The sequence below is a fragment of the Mustela erminea genome, chromosome 2 (genome assembly GCF_009829155.1).
Source record: "Mustela erminea isolate mMusErm1 chromosome 2, mMusErm1.Pri, whole genome shotgun sequence".
Lineage (NCBI taxonomy): Eukaryota > Metazoa > Chordata > Mammalia > Carnivora > Mustelidae > Mustela > Mustela erminea.
Window position 1 is genome coordinate 120,475,171 of NC_045615.1, and position 19,224 is coordinate 120,494,394.

At 35.3% G+C, this 19,224-nt stretch overlaps 1 pseudogene; it reads right to left on the bottom strand.

The window, feature by feature from the left end:
• Positions 1–13,872: 13,872 nt before the first annotated feature.
• On the bottom strand, positions 13,873–18,268 carry LOC116582538 (annotated as a pseudogene).
• Between the last annotated feature and the right edge of the window lie 956 nt (positions 18,269–19,224).

The window sequence follows — 19,224 nt, forward strand, 5'->3', positions numbered from 1 at the left end:
TTGCCTTGCAAGTATATTTCGGGAATGTTATGCCTTAGATATTTTGTTTTAAAAAGAAAAAAAAAATTCGAACTAAATACTAATATACCAGCCCTTTTGAAATGTCATTTCTGGAAGTCACTCTCTGCCTAATGCTACACGTTGGGAGATGACATTTTTAACAGTACAATAGCAACAATGAGAAAACACTAAAAACCAATTTAAAACAAAACAAAACAAAACAAAAAACCTACTTGGCGGGAGTATAGTGGAAAGTGTGAGGAGGAGATTTCCAGAGACCCCTTAATAATTTTAATACACAAGTAAGACACTAGCTACCAATGTCTTTTGCTAAGGGTTTTGCAATTTCAATTAACTTTAGATATGACTGCCTACCTTTACATTTTTATTATGATGGAAACAACATAAAGCAGTTATATATACTTGCCCAGGATATGTTATACAATAAATTACCCATAAGTGTCTCTATAAATATAGACATTGTACTTAGGATGTTGAATTAATCCAAAATTTTAATCCAAGAGAACTAGCACTTTGATAACCCTGCCCCTCAAATCTAGCACTCAAATTCCTCATTTGCCAGGTAAATTGCTCTATATGGGTATTTTAAACTGTTTTCCTCCCAGGTTAAAGGAGTGCAAGACACTTTAAGTATTTGCAGTTTTGACTAACACATATGTGGATGCTAATAGTCTCCACAGCAATTTTTTTACCCCAATATTACTTCTCTAAAAATCTTCAAAAATATGCTCAAAGAGGTGGCATTTATTTTATTGTTAAAATCACAGGCTAAAACTATAAGCTATGCAGCAATTCGATGTGCATCTAATTACTAGTAGAGTTCTTTAACTGTGAAGATATCACTGATAGAGCTAAAGGGATTTTGGGTTTTGTCCTTACTTACTAGCATTTGAGGGACACTCAGATTTCCAGTAAGCATTTGCCATGTTGAAAAATATATTAATATAAGAGTGAATAGTTGGGCACCTTTCTGGCTCAGTCTGTAGAAGATGTAACTCTGAATCTCCGGGTGGGAAGTTTGAGCCTCATGTTGGGTATGGAGATTACTTAAATAAATGAAGAAGAATGAATGAATAGTATCATAATTATTATCATTTTTTTAATCCTATGCTGGTGGTTCAGGGAATAGAAATCAACAATAGAGATTTTTTTCATGCATTACTTAAAGTAAGATTTTTTCCCCAAATTTTCATTTTCTCTTCCAGAATATTTAAGAGTCTACAAACTTTAAGCATTTTTTTTTTTCCTTTTCAATAATTGTAGGCTTTAGCGGGGAGGTGTACCTTGCATACATTTTAATTATGGCAATAGAAAAAGTCACAAACTTTACATCACTTCACTGTTTATTAAGCTGATCAGAGAGCACAGCTATATCCTCACTCTAATCCCATTACTGAATAACAAACAAAACAAAACAAACAAACAGAAAACAGAGGGAAAAAAAGCTGTAGACAGGGATAAATGTTTCACCCAATTGGATTTATTCAAAGCATTAGCTAAATACCAAAGCCTCTTTATCCTGAGCCCTGTTTGTTAGTCCAAAAAACAAAACACAAAACTTTTTCTGCCTGGCATTTTCTTATGTGAGAAAGAAATCTGAGTACATGTGATTTTCACTATCTTTAGAGGAAGGAAGATTGCCTAGACAAGTGGTTCTAACTTTTTTGCTTATTCTCAAACCTTTGCTTTAGGAATATAATCATTAAGTATCATGGTGATGTTTATACCACTTAATCTCCACTTCAATTCTACAGAATATTTTTGGAGAATTTAACTATCTTCAAAGGATTCTAAATAATCCATAGACATTGGAATTGTGACATATGCCAACATTAAGATCTCAAATCACTATCTGGGCAAATAACATAATGGTAAAAATTTCCCATGAAAACTCTTAAATTGCCCATAACATATAGGTACTATCTGCTGTTCTGAAAAGTCACGTTTAAAACTTCAGATCCAGGGGCGCCTGGGTGGCTCAGTGGGTTAAGCCGCTGCCTTCAGCTCAGGTCATGATATCAGGGTCCTGGGATTGAGTCCTGCATTGGGCTCTCTGCTCAGCAGGGAGCCTGCTTCCCTCTCTCTCTCTCTGCCTGCCTCTCCATCTACTTGTGATTTCTCTCTGTCAAATAAATAAATAAAAATCTTAAAACAAACAAACAAACAAAAAAAAAACTTTGGATCCAATGAACTAGGTAGGAATCAGCAAACTACAGCCCATGAACTAAATCTTATCTGTCTTCTGCTTGTTTTTATAAATAAAGTTTTATTGGAATAGACCCATTTCATCTATGAGTTGAGTCATTACAACAAAGAACACCTAGATTGCAAAGCCTGAAATACTTTTGATTTAGCCTTGTATAGAAAGTTTGTCAATCTCTGAATTTTATTTTAAGAAAGACCAAAAGGAAATGAGAAGGTGAGTGGTGGAGGAACAATGGGAAGGGGCAGAGGGAGAAGGAGAATCTTAAGCAGGCTCCATGCCCCAGCATGAAGTACAACAGGAGGCTCCATCTCACAATGAGATCATGGCCTAGCCGAAATCAAGAGTCAGATGCTTAACCAACTGCACTGCCCAGATGCCCCTTTTCAGAGCATTCTGGTTTTAAATTCCTAGTGATGAATGCAAATTGCCAAAAAATTCCAAAATATGCTAGCTTTCCTAAAAGGTTTATTTCATTTGTTTTAATGGTAAGTCTTTATAAACTTAGTAAGTATATTTCTCTCTTTCTCTCTTTTTACCCTATAGTGTAATTCCTGAATAAAACATAGCAAGAGAAAGGTGTTTACTGTGAAATTAATGAAGTATCAGGTTCAGGGCTCTCACTTAAATGAACCCTTTCCAATACCTTCAAAGAACCCTAGCAATGAATTAGTTCTATTTATTTACAAACTCTTTAAAATATAGTACTTTCACTGAAGTTAGTTAATATGGTCTTCTTCTACTACAAGTTGCCTTAATTGTCTAGGTGTCAGATTGGCCTTGGGACTTTTTTTCCTTGATTCAAGTAAAGAGATATTGAACTGGAGATACATTTAATTTAATTTAATGGGGTATATTTATGTGTTCCATGTATGAATAGTCAGTTAGCCATTCCAGCATAGGTATCGCTCTTAAGAATACTTATACCTTGATCTGTCCAACTTACCCTATATTAGATTTCAAATCTCATCGCTTGAAGTAATAATTGTGGTGGCAGCCAAATTTCGTGGCTGTGGAGGAGACACAAGGTCAGAAATATCCAGAGGCAGAAGCCCCAGAAAATTATTCTAATCATCAATATGTGAAATAACAAATGAAAAATTCATTTCCAATATGTGTCCATTAGGTATTGAAGTTTGTTTCACAACCCTGAATCAAGACCTCAGCTGAGATCAGAGTAGTTGCTTAACTGCCTGAGCCACACAGATGCCCCACTAAAGAAGTTCTCTTTTTAATAGAAGTTTTCTCAATTTGATAACATTGTTTAAAGTGTACATCTCATCAAGAGTAGAATTACAAAGCCAGTGGGAACTTAATCACTTTTTGTTATCATAAACCAAAATCAAATTTGATCAACCCTGAAAAGAAAAATCTACATGATCTTTGTATTTTAAATATGAAAATCAAAATAGTATCATAAAACTATTTGAAGAAGTGACCAATCAGTGTGCAGCCTAAGAGATAGGAAAAGAGATGTGGCACCTAGAAAAATGTGTTATTTTCTACATTCCTTCATTTCCATGGTGTTTGCTATTTTATTTGTCTTTTCAGTTTTTTCTCAAAGGCTAAAATAGTCTTACACTTCCTGGATTCTCTCTCCAGTGCCAATGGTATTTTATTGAAGATTGAGACTGGTAACCACAATTGAAGAATGGGTCTTTCAAAAGATTGTAAGACCCGAGTCTCTGTCTTTGATTTGAATTCGGTTATAATGTTCAAAGTCTGTATGCATGCAGTACAACTGAAATTAAAATCAAATAACGATATCCATTCTCCAGAATTCACCTTAGTGCATTCTATTTCTAACCAATACTTAAGTTCAGTAGGAAGTTACTCTCTCTAGAAAACACTGATTGTGAATGTTTTAGAACTATTCATGTTCAAAACCTCAATGTCCCATAAAACCAATTAGAACAGGCACATGCCTGTCATGCTGTAAGGTTATATAATCACTGGCTGGCAAATTTCATGGTCTGAAAACCCATGCTTTGTTTTTTTTCTCTTTCTTCTCATTTAAATGTTGACCTAAAAAGGAATGGTGATTAATGTGATTTCAGCTCAGCTACTGGCATAAACTTGGGACTTGGAACATTATTATTGTTAGTTCTAATAATAAAATATTCAAGAATGCTGACAGACTGCTAGGTGCAAATCCGTATTAAATCTGTCTTTACTGAGTTTGTTTTAAGAAGATGCAGTACTGCATATGAAATGTAGGATTGTGGAATCCAAATAATCCAACTTATGTCAAAACTAAACAAATCATCTACTATGGCTTCGAGAAAATAATAATAATAATAGTCTGTCTAGAGAACATTATCTATAGCAACATGTGAACAAAATTCTTCTATGAATACATTAGCATGCAAGTATAAATCTTGCAAGGTATGGATTCTGCTTACTCTCAGTCCCCAGGTTTTAAAAACTTCTTTGATAACCTAATATACCAACTTGAGATATGCATTTACTGACTAAGGGATTTCAAGCTTCAGAAATGCTGGGCTGCCAACTTCCCAATCCTTCTTACTCCTGCATTAATTAATATAAACTCGTGCTTCGCAGAGTTTGCATAAAGTACAGTATGCTTGCTATCTATTCTATAATGGAAAAGCTGAATGTAGGATCTCAGAAAGTGGGATGTTATAAATATCTCCTTCACCATCCCTTGCAAACAGATTAAAGTTCTAGTGACAGAAAGGAGAGTAAACCTCGGGCAGAGAAATCATCTTCCTATTAAAAAGAAATGTGATGTCCACTTTTGGACTCCTCTCAGAATTATCCTAAGAAACCTGGACAGGACCCAGAACAGAATAACGAGAATTATTACGGGAAAATCTGACATTCTTTGCTGTAGTAGACTTGTACATAATTATGTCCAACACCAGTATCAACTGACAGTTGCATTTTACTTCAGCAGAAAGGATAGAAATTGAAGTAGGGACTTCAGTGAATACAACCTCCAGATGTTTTTGCTTGATAAGGAAAAAAAGCTAATTTAACTATATGCAAAACATGTGACATTCATGATACTTGGTAATTGTTTTTAGGGTTGGATCCTCATATAGAGGATGAGGGGATTCACTGGAAACACAATAGATTTGGAGAATATATTACAAAGTATTTAAGTCCCTTTATCTTTTCTGATAGTGTTCATTTTACCCTGTAATTTCTGGGTTCTATATGACAAAATCAGATATTATAAGGTTTTTTTGTTTGTTTGTTTTTGTTTTTGGGTTGAGTTCTTTTGTTTGTTTGTTTGTTTTTGATGCCTCTGGTCTTCTTGATGTGTCAGTGTAATGGCTCATTGTGTCTGAAAATTCTATAGCTTGATACCATTTTTTTTTTCCATTTCCCTGACACCTTTGAATCAGGAACATCAAACTTCTAGCCATCATTGGAGACAGAACCTTCCTCCCCACATCACAGCATCAGCATGGCCCTGGTCTTACAGAGAAATCCTAGAGAACAAGTCCCTGGGTACTCTTTTATGTGGAATGAGTATGTGATTGACAATTCTGAATTGGTGGTATATTTTTCCAGGAGACCTTTTATTTCATCCAAGTCTAATCACACCAATTCTTTGACAGACATTGGGTTAAAAGAATAAAACACAACTCTGCCTTCAAACAGTTCATACTCTGTTACAAAAAAAATAAAACAAAACAACAACAACCAAAAAAAAACACACACAAATAAACCAAATCTGGTAATACAGCAAAACTTATAGGGGTGCTTGGGTGGCTCAGTCATTAAGCATTTGCCTTCAGCTCAGGTCATGATCTCAGGGTCCTGGGATCGAACCCCTTATAGGGTTCCCTTCTCCTCTGGAAGCCTGTTTCTACCTCTCCCACTCCCCCTGCCCGTGTTCCCTCTCTTGCTATGTCTATCTTCATCAAATAAATAATAAAATCTTTTAAAAATACAACAGAATTTATGCTATAATGCATTATATATGAAATGTATAATGAAATTTGCAACAGGTGCTCAGAGAACAACTAGTTATAGGATATTTCACTCAGCCTGGATGAATCAAAGTAAACTTCCTTGAGTGGATGATACATGGTTTTAGTCTTGAAAGATGAGTAGGGAATACAAGATAGAAAAGAAATCCAGACGGAGGGAACAAATACAAATGTCAGCCAGCTTGAGGAATCATGATTTTTTTTTTGGGAAGAAACTGCAAATAGTTTAATTTGGCACATGCAGATGGCAAATAGAGAACATTTCATAAAGAGACACAGCATTGATTTGGAAATTGAACTTTATCCTGAAAAAATGAGGAACCATGGATGGACTTTAGGGGATAAAAAAAGAAAGGACAAGATAAGATTTATATTTTAAATGTATTGCTTAGTATATTTAATATAAAAAATGGATAAAGTGAATTGCTAGTTGAAGGAGACAAATGAGTTAAGTGATAGCACTCTTAATGTAGGTACTGAAATATAGATTATGTCAAAGAATTGTTAAAAGGGTTAGTTGAGGATGACAGGACTAGGATGGGAATTCTGGTTTGCCACTCACTAAGTATGTAATTTAGATAAAACATTTAACCTTTTTAGGTTATTGCTTCTGTTTTAATAAAACTTTTGAGGAATTAAACATAGCAGTATATGCAAAGTTCTTACTATAATCCCTAGAACATATTATCTAATAAAAATGTAAGAAATGCACTTAAATAATGATTTCCAATTATGGGAACAATAATGACCAAAAAAAAAAAAAAAAAGAAAGAAAGAAATACTCATGAGTAATTCATCAAATATTGTGGTTGAATGTAAACGAAATTCGTGAGTAAGTTCTTGTAAAGAGAATGACACAAAGATGCTCCCTTAGATTAAAAACACAAGCAAAATAAAATTGTAAGAATCCCCTCCATGCAACAGTAATCACAACAGCAACAACCAAAAGCTTTAATGAATTTGATTCTTTCTTTGTGATGACATAGTATTTACTGAGCAACTACTATCCAGCAGGCATTTGGCTGAACTGCTTACATACATAATCATTACAGCTAGCCAATATTCTTAACATCATTTTATCATGTAAATTTGGGGGAAAATACAGATTCAAAAGTAGGAGGGAAAAAAAACGATGCCTCACTTATTAGGAGGAGACAGAGGGAGGAGAAGGTGAGGACAGGGAAGCAGAAAACAAATAGATGCATAGGAAGAAAGGATCAACATGTGTTAAACATTTCCCAAGCATGAGGCACTATTTTGGGCATAATGAATCTGGGTAGCAACACTGTAAAATATAAGGGATTGTTGCTATTTTGTGATTTAGGAAACAGAAACTCCAGAAGGTTAATGGATGAAATCCATACACATGTGAGGACATTGTGATCAAAAATAAAGAAAACAACAAAACAAACCAAACACTGGCTCCAGAGACGATCTTCTCAAGGCAGAGTTTGATGAAGTCTTGGAGGCTGTTCCTGGGAGGTTTGATTAACCAGTTTTGCAGGCAAATTAGCAGTGTAGTGGCCAATAACGCTTTTTGGTAAGCTTGCTCTGCTAGGATGCTTAGTAAAATAGCCCCTAGCCTGAAATAGTTAAAAGTCAATCACAAATAATTTAAGGAATGAGAGACATTAGACCAACTATTGTTGTTGACGGGACCTGGGTATGCCATGATACTGTTTTATTTCAATGATGGATCAGGTAGTTTAGGTCAGGGAGAGAGGACAGTTGATTTCCATGGTGTAAAATATTTCTCAATGAAAAACCCCTTCAGTTAAGAATCACTAAAGACTATGAAGACTGGATATTTAAAAAAAAAAAAAAAAAAGAAAGAAAGAAAGAAAAAAAAAATCTGTACATTAAGACAAAAAAGTATTGCCAGAGGCAGTTTGCAAAGAAATTACATCTGGGTGCAGTGAAAAGAATCCTAAGAGGAAAAGGTTCATTCACTGAGTGAGCTCTTTAGGGGAGCTATTATTTGATTAAGCAAGCTATTTATTTAAATAGAACGCGTTATAGGACTAGTTTAATCCGGCCCTGAAGGCTATTTTAATGGGTCTGAGTATTGCTTCTGCAAAATAGATCTGATATTTTGATCACTGCCAATTTAATCACAGGATAAAACCCCTTTACTGCAAGTCATGCTAAGCTTCTGGGTCAAATTGAGAGGACATTTAGAGGGGTTAGGACTAGAAAGTCTAGCCTGGTCCTAGGTGGGCCTTTCTTTTATTCTTTTTTCCAGAAGATTTTAGGAGAACCCAATTTATTGATGAACTGAAACATCTCAGAAGCAATGGGAAAATAATATTGGAATTAAATGACACCTGCTGAGAAAGGGCCTATCAATAGGGGGAAAAAAAAGGATCTCCCTGTTGTGATGGTACCTGTGATGAAAAGTTGATTAGCTGAGCCAAAGATGGCACCACAATGCTAATGTATAAATTAGTCAATCCAGTTCTGGCAATCATAAAGGTTTTAGGAATTGTGTTTTATTAAAAAAATAATAATAATAAAAGATGTATTTATTTGAGAGAGAGCAAGGGGCTGAGAGGGAGCCCAGCATGGGGCTCAGTCCAGGATCAGGACATGAATGGAAATAGAGAGTTGGATGTTCAACCAACTAAGCCACCCAGGTGCCCTGGTAATTATGTTAATCAAAAGAGGTTAGAGGGAATTTTTAAGGCTAACATAATAATGGAAGAATACACAATACACAAAGAAGATTTGATATTCGAAGTATTTGAAAATGTTCAAAATGATAACATATCGGATGTATATTCAGCTGATATGCCCTATTATATGTGTCTGAGTTGTTTACGATCTGTGCTTTTTAATGGGTGTTCATACTATACTATATTACATTGTTAACAATTCTGAATGTCATCCTGGCAATGAGAGATAGCATTTATTTTCAAAACTGACAGCTTGCATGTTTATCTAACGCAAAGCAAAAAACAAAAATCACCAGAAAGATAAACATGTATTTTAAGAGTTGTTATCATTTCAGGAGGGATACTGGATTGTGAGAAAGAACAAAATGGGAAATATCAGGCTGGTTATATATACTTCTCTATTGTTTTGACTATTTGAAACAAGAATGTAAATTTACTGATGACCTAAAAAAAAAAAAAAAGTACGTTTATATATTGTTAAAAATAAAATAAAATATATTTCATATAATTAAATTGGGAACAATAAGAATAAGCAAACTTTATAAACTATAAATAATTAATTATAGAAGTAAATATCTTATGATTTGTTTTCCATAGGGAGCTGATGGACAAAATTGCCAACATTTGGTATATGTACCCATTTACTTATGTTTTTGTTTCTTTTGTTAGTGTTTTACAGTTTTTAGCATATAAATCTTGAACATATTTTGTTGGATTTTCCACTTAAGTGTTTCATTTTGTGCAACAAATTCTATATGATATTGCTTTTAATTGTAATGTCTGGGTGCTTATTGCTACTTAGGTTGAAATACAATTGACTTTTGTACATTGATCTGTGTGTCAAACTTCCAGAACTCACTTATTAGTTCTACAGGTTTCCTATAGATTCTTAGGGTAAGCCTACCCAGACAATTATGCCATCTGGAAATGATGGTTTTATTTCTTCTTTAATGAACTGTATGTCTTTCATTTTCTTTCCTTGCCTTATTAAACTGGACAGAATATTTTTCACTGTGTAAAATAGTAGTGATGAGGCAGACATCTTTCCCTTATTCCTGATCACAGGAAGAAGCATTCACCATTGCAGATATGTCAGCTGTGGAATTTTTGTACATAATCCTTATCAGTTTGAGAATTTGCCCTTTATCTCATTTTTCTGAAAATTCTAATTATCAGTAGACACTAAATATAGCAAATGCTTTTTCTGCATTGATTGATAGGATCATGCAATTTTTCCTTTTTGCCTGTTAATTTGATTGCTCACATTTATTGATTTTCAAAAATTGAACAAGTCTTAACCTCCTCTAACATACTAGATATAAACCCTACTTTATCATTATGTATATCATGTATCATTTTATATATATATATATACACACATATATGTGTGTATATATATATATAATTCTTTTTTGTATGTTGGTGAATTTTACTTGCTCAGATTTTTAAAAAAATGTGTCTATAGTCATGAAGGATATGAACTTATAGTTTTCTTCTTTTTTCTTTTTTTTGAATACTTTTATCTTTATCTGATTTCAGTATCAGGGTAATTGTAGCCTCATAAAATTAATTAAATGTTCTATCCATTTTAGTTTCCTGGAATAGGTTAGGAAAGATTGTGTAGGACTATATAGAAATCTCTAGAGAAACCAGCTATGCCTGAGGGGTTTTTTTGTTTGTTTTTTTGGAAAGTGGTATTCAAATTATAAACTTATTTTCCTAAACAACATAAGAGCTTCTCAAATTATTTGTTTAATATACATGAGAATGTAGTTTAGTAACTTTCTGGATTAGTTTTCTGTTTTCAATTTTAATAATTTATACTCTTTATAGTTTTCTTTATTCTGTTTGGTTTAAGTTTATTTATTTTTTTCTTTTTGTAGTTCCTGAGGTAAGAGTTTAGACTATTGACCTGAGATTTTGCCTCTTTTTAATGCACGCCTTAATGCTATAAATTTCTCTTGGCACTAAATTAATTGTATTATGATATGATGTATGTTGATTTTTTATGAACATATAATGTATTATTTGCCCCAGTATGTTGATTTTCTTTAGTAATTGTGTATATATTTTTAATTTCCCTTTGAGACTTCCTCTCTACTATATGGATTATGTAGTAGTATGTGGTTTTATTTCCACGTGTTTGGATATTCTCCTTTCTTTTCCCATTATTGCTTTACAGCTTGATATTATTGTAGTTGTAGAACACACTATCTGATACAAATCCTTTAATTCTTTTTCAAGTTTGTTTTATGGAACAATACAAGGTTTATTTTGCTACATTTCCTAGGGGCAATTGAAGATAATGTGTGTTCTGCTGTTGTTGAGTGGGATGTTCTTGATTATATCTTAAAAGTTGGTAGTGCTCTTATGTTCCTCTAAATCCTGGCTGATTTTGGCTAGTTACTCTATCAATTATTGATACAGAGATGTTAACTTTTGTAAATATAAGTGTGAATTTTTCTGGGTCTCCCTTCAATTCCATTGGTTTGGCTTTCCATCTTCTGCAGTTTTACTAGGTCTTATTGATAGGATTATCCTGTGTGGCACCTGGGTGGCTCAGTGGCTTAAAGCCTCTGCCTTTGGCTCAGGTCATGATCCCAGAGTCCTGGGATCGAGTCCTGGGATCAAGCCCTGCATCCGGGTGTCTGTTCCCCGGGGAGCCTTCTTCTGCCTCTCTCTGCCTGCCTCTCAGCCTCCTTGTGATCTCTGTCTGTCAAATAAATAAATAAAATCTTTAAAAAATAAAAAATAAGTAAAATTCTCCTGTCTCTAGTAATTGTCTTTAATCCGAAATCTATTCTACTTGTTATAGCCATTACTGTTTCCTTTAATGTTTGTATAATATATATTTTCTCAACTTCCATTTTCAAACTGCTTATTTTGTTACACTTGAAATGAGTCTTTTGCAGAGATCATTTAGATAGACCATGCTTGCTTTTAAAATTTTTTTAAATTAAAGATTATTTTTGAGAGAGTGAGAGAGAAAGGACACTAGAAAGCACAAATAAGGGCAGGGCAGAGGGAGAAGCAGACTCCCCATTGAGCAGAGAGCCAGATGCAGGCTCCATCCTAGGACCCCAGGATCAGGACCAGAGCTGAAGGCAGATGCTTAACTGATTGACCCACCCAGGGGATCCATTTATTTTTGTTGTTTTTTGGTTTTTTGCTTTTTTTTAAAAATTGACTCTGACATGCTCTATTAACTTAAATATTTTGAACTTTTATATTAACGTGATTATTGATATGTTAAGGTTTATGGTAGAAAAAAGGATAATGCCTGTCCAAAGATATCCACATCAGAATGACTTGGACCCACGAATAAACTACTTTAAGTTACAAAGGGAATTTTGCAGTGTGATTAAATTAAGGATCTTGAGGTGACAAATTTACCCTGTATTATTCTAGTGGCCTAGTATAGTCAAAAGGATCTTTTGATCATTGGAGGCATCTTTTGACTCATGGAGGCAGGATGGTCACAATAAGAAGGAGAGGCAGTAATGGGAGCAAAGGGTGGAATGATGCCATGGCAAGGATGGAACCACAAGCCAAGAAATGCAGGGAGCCTTTAGAAACAGGAAAGGCCAAAAAATAGTTTTCTCTTGGAGCTTCCGGAAGGAACCAGACAAGCGTGGAACCAGACACCTTGACCTTAACCTAGTGAGAATGACTTTGGATCCCTGACCAGCAGAATTATAAGATTAAAAATTTGTATTGCTTTAAGCCCCAATTCTTGTGTCATTTAGTACAGTAACAATAGAAAAATAATACAGAGCTAATGTCTGGAATTTTATTTTATTTTTCCTGTTTGTTCCCTGTTATTTGTTTCCTTCTCTGTTATATCCACATTCTTGTGTGTTATTTGACAGTTTGTTTTTAGAATTCTACTCTGATTTATCTGTGGATATTTTAAAAAAGGTTAATTGGTGCCCAGTTTTATAGGTTTTGAAAAACAGGGGAGCACTTATCTGAAAATATAGCTAAGTACATCCTTATTTATGATTACTTATATTCATGCACTGAAAATATTTATTTTTTGGACCAATCCTGTGATATGCCATTTGTTATAAAATGAAGTTCTTACAATAAGTGTGGGCAATTGGTCCTTTTCAGATAATGGAAGAATGTATCAAATCTTCATTTATTTTCCAAACATTAAAAAAAAATAAACAAAAATTAAAAAAAAAATTTCAAGTCTGGTAAGCCATGAAGACCCAACACCCATAGCTCTCCTCCTCAGACATCCACTTCTGCAGGGGCACAATATGTTTGCTAACTTTAAAATGCTTACTCTTTAAAAACAGATCGTTTTTACACAGCTGTACAAAATTCTTAAGGTTTCTTTGGCAATGGAATATAATGGAATTTTACAACTATATAAAAATTGTCTTTGCTCAAAGAACAGTATTTTACTGTGTGTTGACCGACAAGATTCTCTACCACACAGCATTCTAATTAACTGATGAAATAAGGTACCTCTACAGGGATATTATAGGATTTCCAGAAAGAAAGAAAGGAAGGAAGGAAGAAAGAAAGAGAGAGAGAGAGAGAGAGAGAAAGAGGAGAGGAGAGGAGGGGAGGGAGAGAGGGAGGAAAGAAGAAAGGAGGGAAGGAAAGATGGAAGGAAGGGACACACACATGCGCACACAAACTTCTATAGCTCAAAACACAGGATCATGGCCTATCTGCAGGCAACTTACAATAATTGGCAAATACAATTTAGTGATAAGAAAATCCTTTCCGTGATGAAAAAATACTTCTAAGTCCCACTGAAGTACTGCTGTAGTTTAACTATACATAAGAAATTACTAAACTCTCGCTATTCCAAATACATTTAATGCTCATTTTTCAAGATGAGCCTAACCAACCCCCTGAAAAGTAACTGCATTGTATCTTTGAAGTTAAGCAGAAAAACAAATACACACACAGTACTGGTGACAAATATACAGCAGAGTTTCTTCATTCTTCTCCAAGACTGAAACCAATTCTCAGGACCAGGAAGACTAGAAATTCACCTATTTTCAAAGATTTGTTTGTAGACTATGCAGCAACTTTGTTGTCTTTTCTGTATCAAAATCTGAAAACTCCTTGTCCCACCCAGGAATTCCTCTGAACACACCATGAAATCCCCAGAGGTGGTGATGCTCCCACCTCTGCCACCACCATGCTCTTGGCCACAAGGAAACCGAGACCTCCTCTGCCTCTGTAGTCCCTGTAGTTATGGTTTGGACAAAGTGTAATTCCAAAGATTTTGGCATTTAATCTTCTTTCTTCAGCTCCAGTTGGTCTCTGTTCCCTATTATCATCACAAGAAATATTATCAAAGAAGGATTTGTTTTTGTCATAATAGTAATTAGGTCCAAGTAGATCTCCTTCATCTGCATTTCCTTCACTGTTTTTGGTGAGTATCAACTTCTGAGTCTTTTATCTTCACCATTTATAGGGTTCTCCTACTCCTCAAGTTTATCTACTTTGAACTCAAGTTTATAAGGAAACTATCAATTTCCTCCTTGTTAAAATGTGCATTCACACTTTCAAGGTAAACATGTTTCTCAAATTTCATTAGACTGTCTTGAACACCAAATTGGCCCTGCCACCTTGACAACCCAACACTCTCTCTTTGGAACCAAAAGAGCACCTGGAACTGTTTGTTTGTTACTGTCATTTTGGGGTTGTTAATTTTCTGATCTTGAAATTTTGTGCACCTCTGCTCTTGATTTTCTGTTGCTTTTTGGCTGACAGATAGTAAAGGCCTGATTGATATGGGGTCCTTCTCCCAACAGGTGCTGGAGCAGGTAAGTGAGCAGAGGTGGTCTGTATTGCTTGTTTCATAGTTGGGCTTTTTCTCAAAGGTCCTAACTGCGGGCTTGAACAACCTTGATACAGGTGTGTTTTTAGACACTGTGCATCATGGATAAAGGCAGAACCAACTGCTACATTGGGATACACTACCACTATTTGATGTTTCTTGTCCAAAGAATGTCAAAGAGCTTTCAGCAACATCGATAGCACTGAACTGCTGCCCAACTAATGAACTTCAAATGAATTGACTGTGCTTTGACATCCTGCAGAGAAGTCCATAGGGACCCAATGCCTAGAATGAAGAAATAGATGAGCTTAGTGGAAACAATGATAGCTAAGTCTGGCTCGACGAACATTGTGGGTTTAGTGACTCATAAAGAGTGAGGTCTTTAATATCACTCCCATGGAATATGATATATTCAAAGACTTCATCTGGAGGTGGGATTGGACGAATTGTTGGTCTGTCTTTCTGACCAAAGACATAAATTTGGTGAGGGCAACACTGGACATCAATGGTGCAGAGGATGCCCTTGCAGCAGATCTCCACCTTCAAGATAAGGCTCATCTTACTGCCTATATAAGGAACATCCCCACTTGTGGTATCATTGTCACTGTTAGCTGCTCACAGAGAGGCTGCTCACACTCCTGTTGAAGCTCTTCAAGCCTGCTAGCTCTGTCGGTACCGGCCCCAGGCTCCTCTATATGTAGACTTCTTCTTTTTCTTTCTTCTTTTTTTTTTTTTTAAAGATTTCTTTATTTATTTCAGAGAGGGACCTTGTGAATGGTGGGAGGAAGGGCAGAGGGAGAGAAAGAACCCTTGAGCAGACTGTCCTCTGACTATGGAGCCTGATGTGAGGCTCCATCCCAGGATCCAGAGATCATGACCTGAGCAAAATTTAAGATCTGCGGCTTAAGAGACTGAGCACTCAAGCTCCCTTATCTGTGGATTTTTAATGTGTTTCTTTGTATAGCTTTTTTAGTGTTTTTTGTAGGTATTGTACACATATTATATACATGTATTTATATATATAAAATGAAATACATAATATGTGTAATGAATAAATTATCAAAGTGTAATAATACTCTAATTTTGCCAGCTGGAATGAATATATAAATCTTACCTTCCTTTACTTAAATTTATCTTCCTCTGTTTATAATATAGTTGTGTTAAGTATTTCCTCTACATGCACTTAGAAACACATCAGTGTCATAATTTTTGCTTCAATGTTAAATGTAATTTATAGAACTTGAGAAAAAGAAAATCTGTTGTATGTCTCCCTACTTTTGCCTATCATGTTTTTTTTCTGCCTCACTGATATTTCTGATATTTCAAGCCCTCTCTCTCTTTCTTCCTTTCTCTCTTTCCTTCTTTTCTTTTCCAGTTAGAGAATTTTCTGTAGCTATTCCTTTAGAGGACTTCTGTTTGTAATACATTCATTTAGTTTGTCCTAATGTGTTAATTTCTTGATTTCTTCTTCATTCTTGAAAGATATTTTTGCTTGGTATAGGATTCTGGGTTGGCAATCTTTTCTAAGTTCCTCCCCCCAACCAGCTCTGGAAAAATTATGTCTCACTTCATTTTTGTTCTCCAAAAAATTATGTTCTCTATAGTTTCTGAAGTCATTTAATATTTATTTATTTATTTACCAGCAGATAAGGATTTGCTTCTCTTACTACTTTCAAGGTGGTTTGTTTGTTTTAGTCTTGATTTTCAGAAATTTTACTACTGTATCTTCTTCTTCTTTTTTTTTTTTTAATTTTTTATTTTTTATAAACATATGTTTTTATCCCCAGGGGTACAGGTCTGTGAATCACCAGGTTTACACACTTCACAGCACAAAAAGCACCAAAGCACCAAAGCACATACCCTCCCCAATGTCCATAATCCCACCCCTTTATCCCAAACCCCCTCCCCCCAGCAACCCTCAGTTTGTTTTGTGAGATTAAGAGTCACTTATGGTTTGTCTCCCTCCCAATCCCATCTTGTTTCACAATGGAATACTATGCAGCCATCAAAAAAATGAAATCTTGCCATTTGCGACAACATGGATGGAACTAGAGCGTATCATGCTACTGTATCTTCTTTGAGTTTATCTTTTTCAAATTTGCTTTTGTTGAATCTGTAAGTTTATATATTCTATCAAACTTGGGAAGTTTTTGCCATTACTTCTCTGAGTATTTCTTAGAGGCACCTTTTCTTCCCTCTCCTTCCAGGACTCTGATGATGCAAATGTTTCCACTTTCATGATAGCCCCAAAGATCCCTGAGACTCTGTTCATTCTGCTGTTGAACTTATTTATTTATTCATTTTCATTTCTATTCTTTTATTTTCCTGTTCTAAAATTTCTATTTGGTTCTTATATATAATTTCTATGTCTTTTTTTACTTTGTTTTTGTTTTAATTTGTTTCAAATACTGGCCCATTGAAGCATTTTAATGATGATTGCTTTAAAAGCTCTGTCAGATAATTCTAGTATCTCTGTCATTTCTGTGTTGACATCTACTGATTCATTCAATTTGAGTTTTACCTGGTTCTTGATATGATGAGTGAGTTTCATTGAAACCTGGTTACTTTCAGTTTTATGTTAACAGAATATGGATCCTATTTAAATCATCTGTATTAGATAGCATACACTGACAGAATGTATGTCGGAAGAAGAAGAGGAGGTTTCATAGTATTATTTTCAGGAGGAGATAGCAGTTCATTTTTTCCACTTTCCTTCATTCACACCTAGTGAAGGGGTGACCTTGCTGTTGCTGAGTCAATGTGGAGATTCTTACTCCCCAGTAGAGCTCTACTGTTATCTCCCTAGAGAGGTAAGAATAATTCTCTACTATTCTCCCTGACATTGCCTCATCACTACTGGAGCTTGTGAGAGTCTTCATTCTCCTCTGAGAACTATAGTGGCTAAAGTAGAAGGTACCTCATTACCTCCAGCTAGGGATTGAAATCTAGGTTTGCCCACATGAACTTCACTAACACTGAGGTAGAAGTAGGGAGGAGGGCTCATTATAGCTTGAAGAGTATGAAAGTCTAAGCTGACCCTTCAGCCTTTGCTACCTGACTTATATGGGGCCACAGTTTCTTTTCTGTGATGTCTGACTTCAGTAGAGCAGTTTCCAACTTAAAATTTTCAGTCTTACTTGGTTGCGTATTTCCTGGTCCTTTGTCTAGAGAGGGAAGGCTCTTGTGGAGCTTTAATGTCCATGTCCATTGATAGTTTTGGGTAGCAGGTTTTTTCAGCTCCGTGTTGGGAACATATGAGGCAAAAAACAAACCCAGGAAATTCACAATTAAATTATTCCTTGGGTCTCAAAACCTTTAGCCATCTGTCTTTTCTCCCTCCTTCAGTCTTCTTATGTTTGCTTTAATATGGAATTGTTTGGATTATACATTTTGTTATATTTATTATATGGCAATATGTACCTCTGGACACAGACATCACTTGTGTCCCATGTCGTGTAATCTCAGCTCACATTTTACATCATCTCTTGCTTCAGCAAGCAGCTTCCTACAGTTGTAACTTACAGTGCTTTGACTCACTACTCCGTGCAACTTTCTCTTCATTCCCTGGACTTCTGTCATAACCTGTCCAGCATTCAGTCATGTTTGTCTTGGAAGTGTGAGACATTTTATGTAACAATCCGTGAACATGGATGATAGAGATCAAAGGATAAATTCTCTCCTCTCCCAGGCCTCTGTGGATCATTCTTTTTTTTTTTTTTTAATATTTTATTTATTTATTTGACAAACAGAGATCACAAGAAGGCAGAGATCAGGCAGAGATAGGAGGAAGCAGGCTCCCGCTGAGCAGAGAGCCCGATGTGGGGCTCGATCCCAGGACCCTGGGATCATGACCTGAGCCGAAGGCAGAGGCTTTAACCCACTGAGCCACCCAGGCGCCCCTCTGTGGATCATTCTAAGGCACATCTAGACAGATCCTCAAAAGATCCAGCAAGATGGAATCTCAGAGACCTCCTGTTTAACCAACTGGAGAATACACCTCAGTATTGGCCTTTCCTAATTCCTGTTTTACAGTTCCTCATCTCTAAATTCTGTTTCTGGAATACCTACCAAATAAACCCTTGGCTCAGATTCTGATTACCAGCATCAACCTAGTGTAATACATATGTTTTACAGAAAAAAAAAAAATAATAGAGCAATATCATGTTTGACCTATGGAAAGCAGTTGAGAGCATAAATCACTTCTGCTAACTTGTAAATCAACGGTTATTTAAAACCCTACCTGATATCAGAATGGACATATTAATCCAGAACATAAAATAATAGTAAAGCATTTTATAGAAATAGGGCAATAAGTTTTTTAGGTGGAAAAGTAGGAATTAAATTGGTAAGCATGGTGAATATATAGAATAATAATGTCAAGTGTTCTAAGTTCAGATTCAGAACAATAAGGAAGAAAACACAATTGAATTGAAGAATCCTTCAATAAATTTGGGAAAGCTGCAAAGAAGGGGGAAATCACATAAACTGTTTATATTAAAAAACATATCAGATATGAGTGTCTGCGTGGCTCAGTTGGTTAAGCAACTGCCTTCAGCT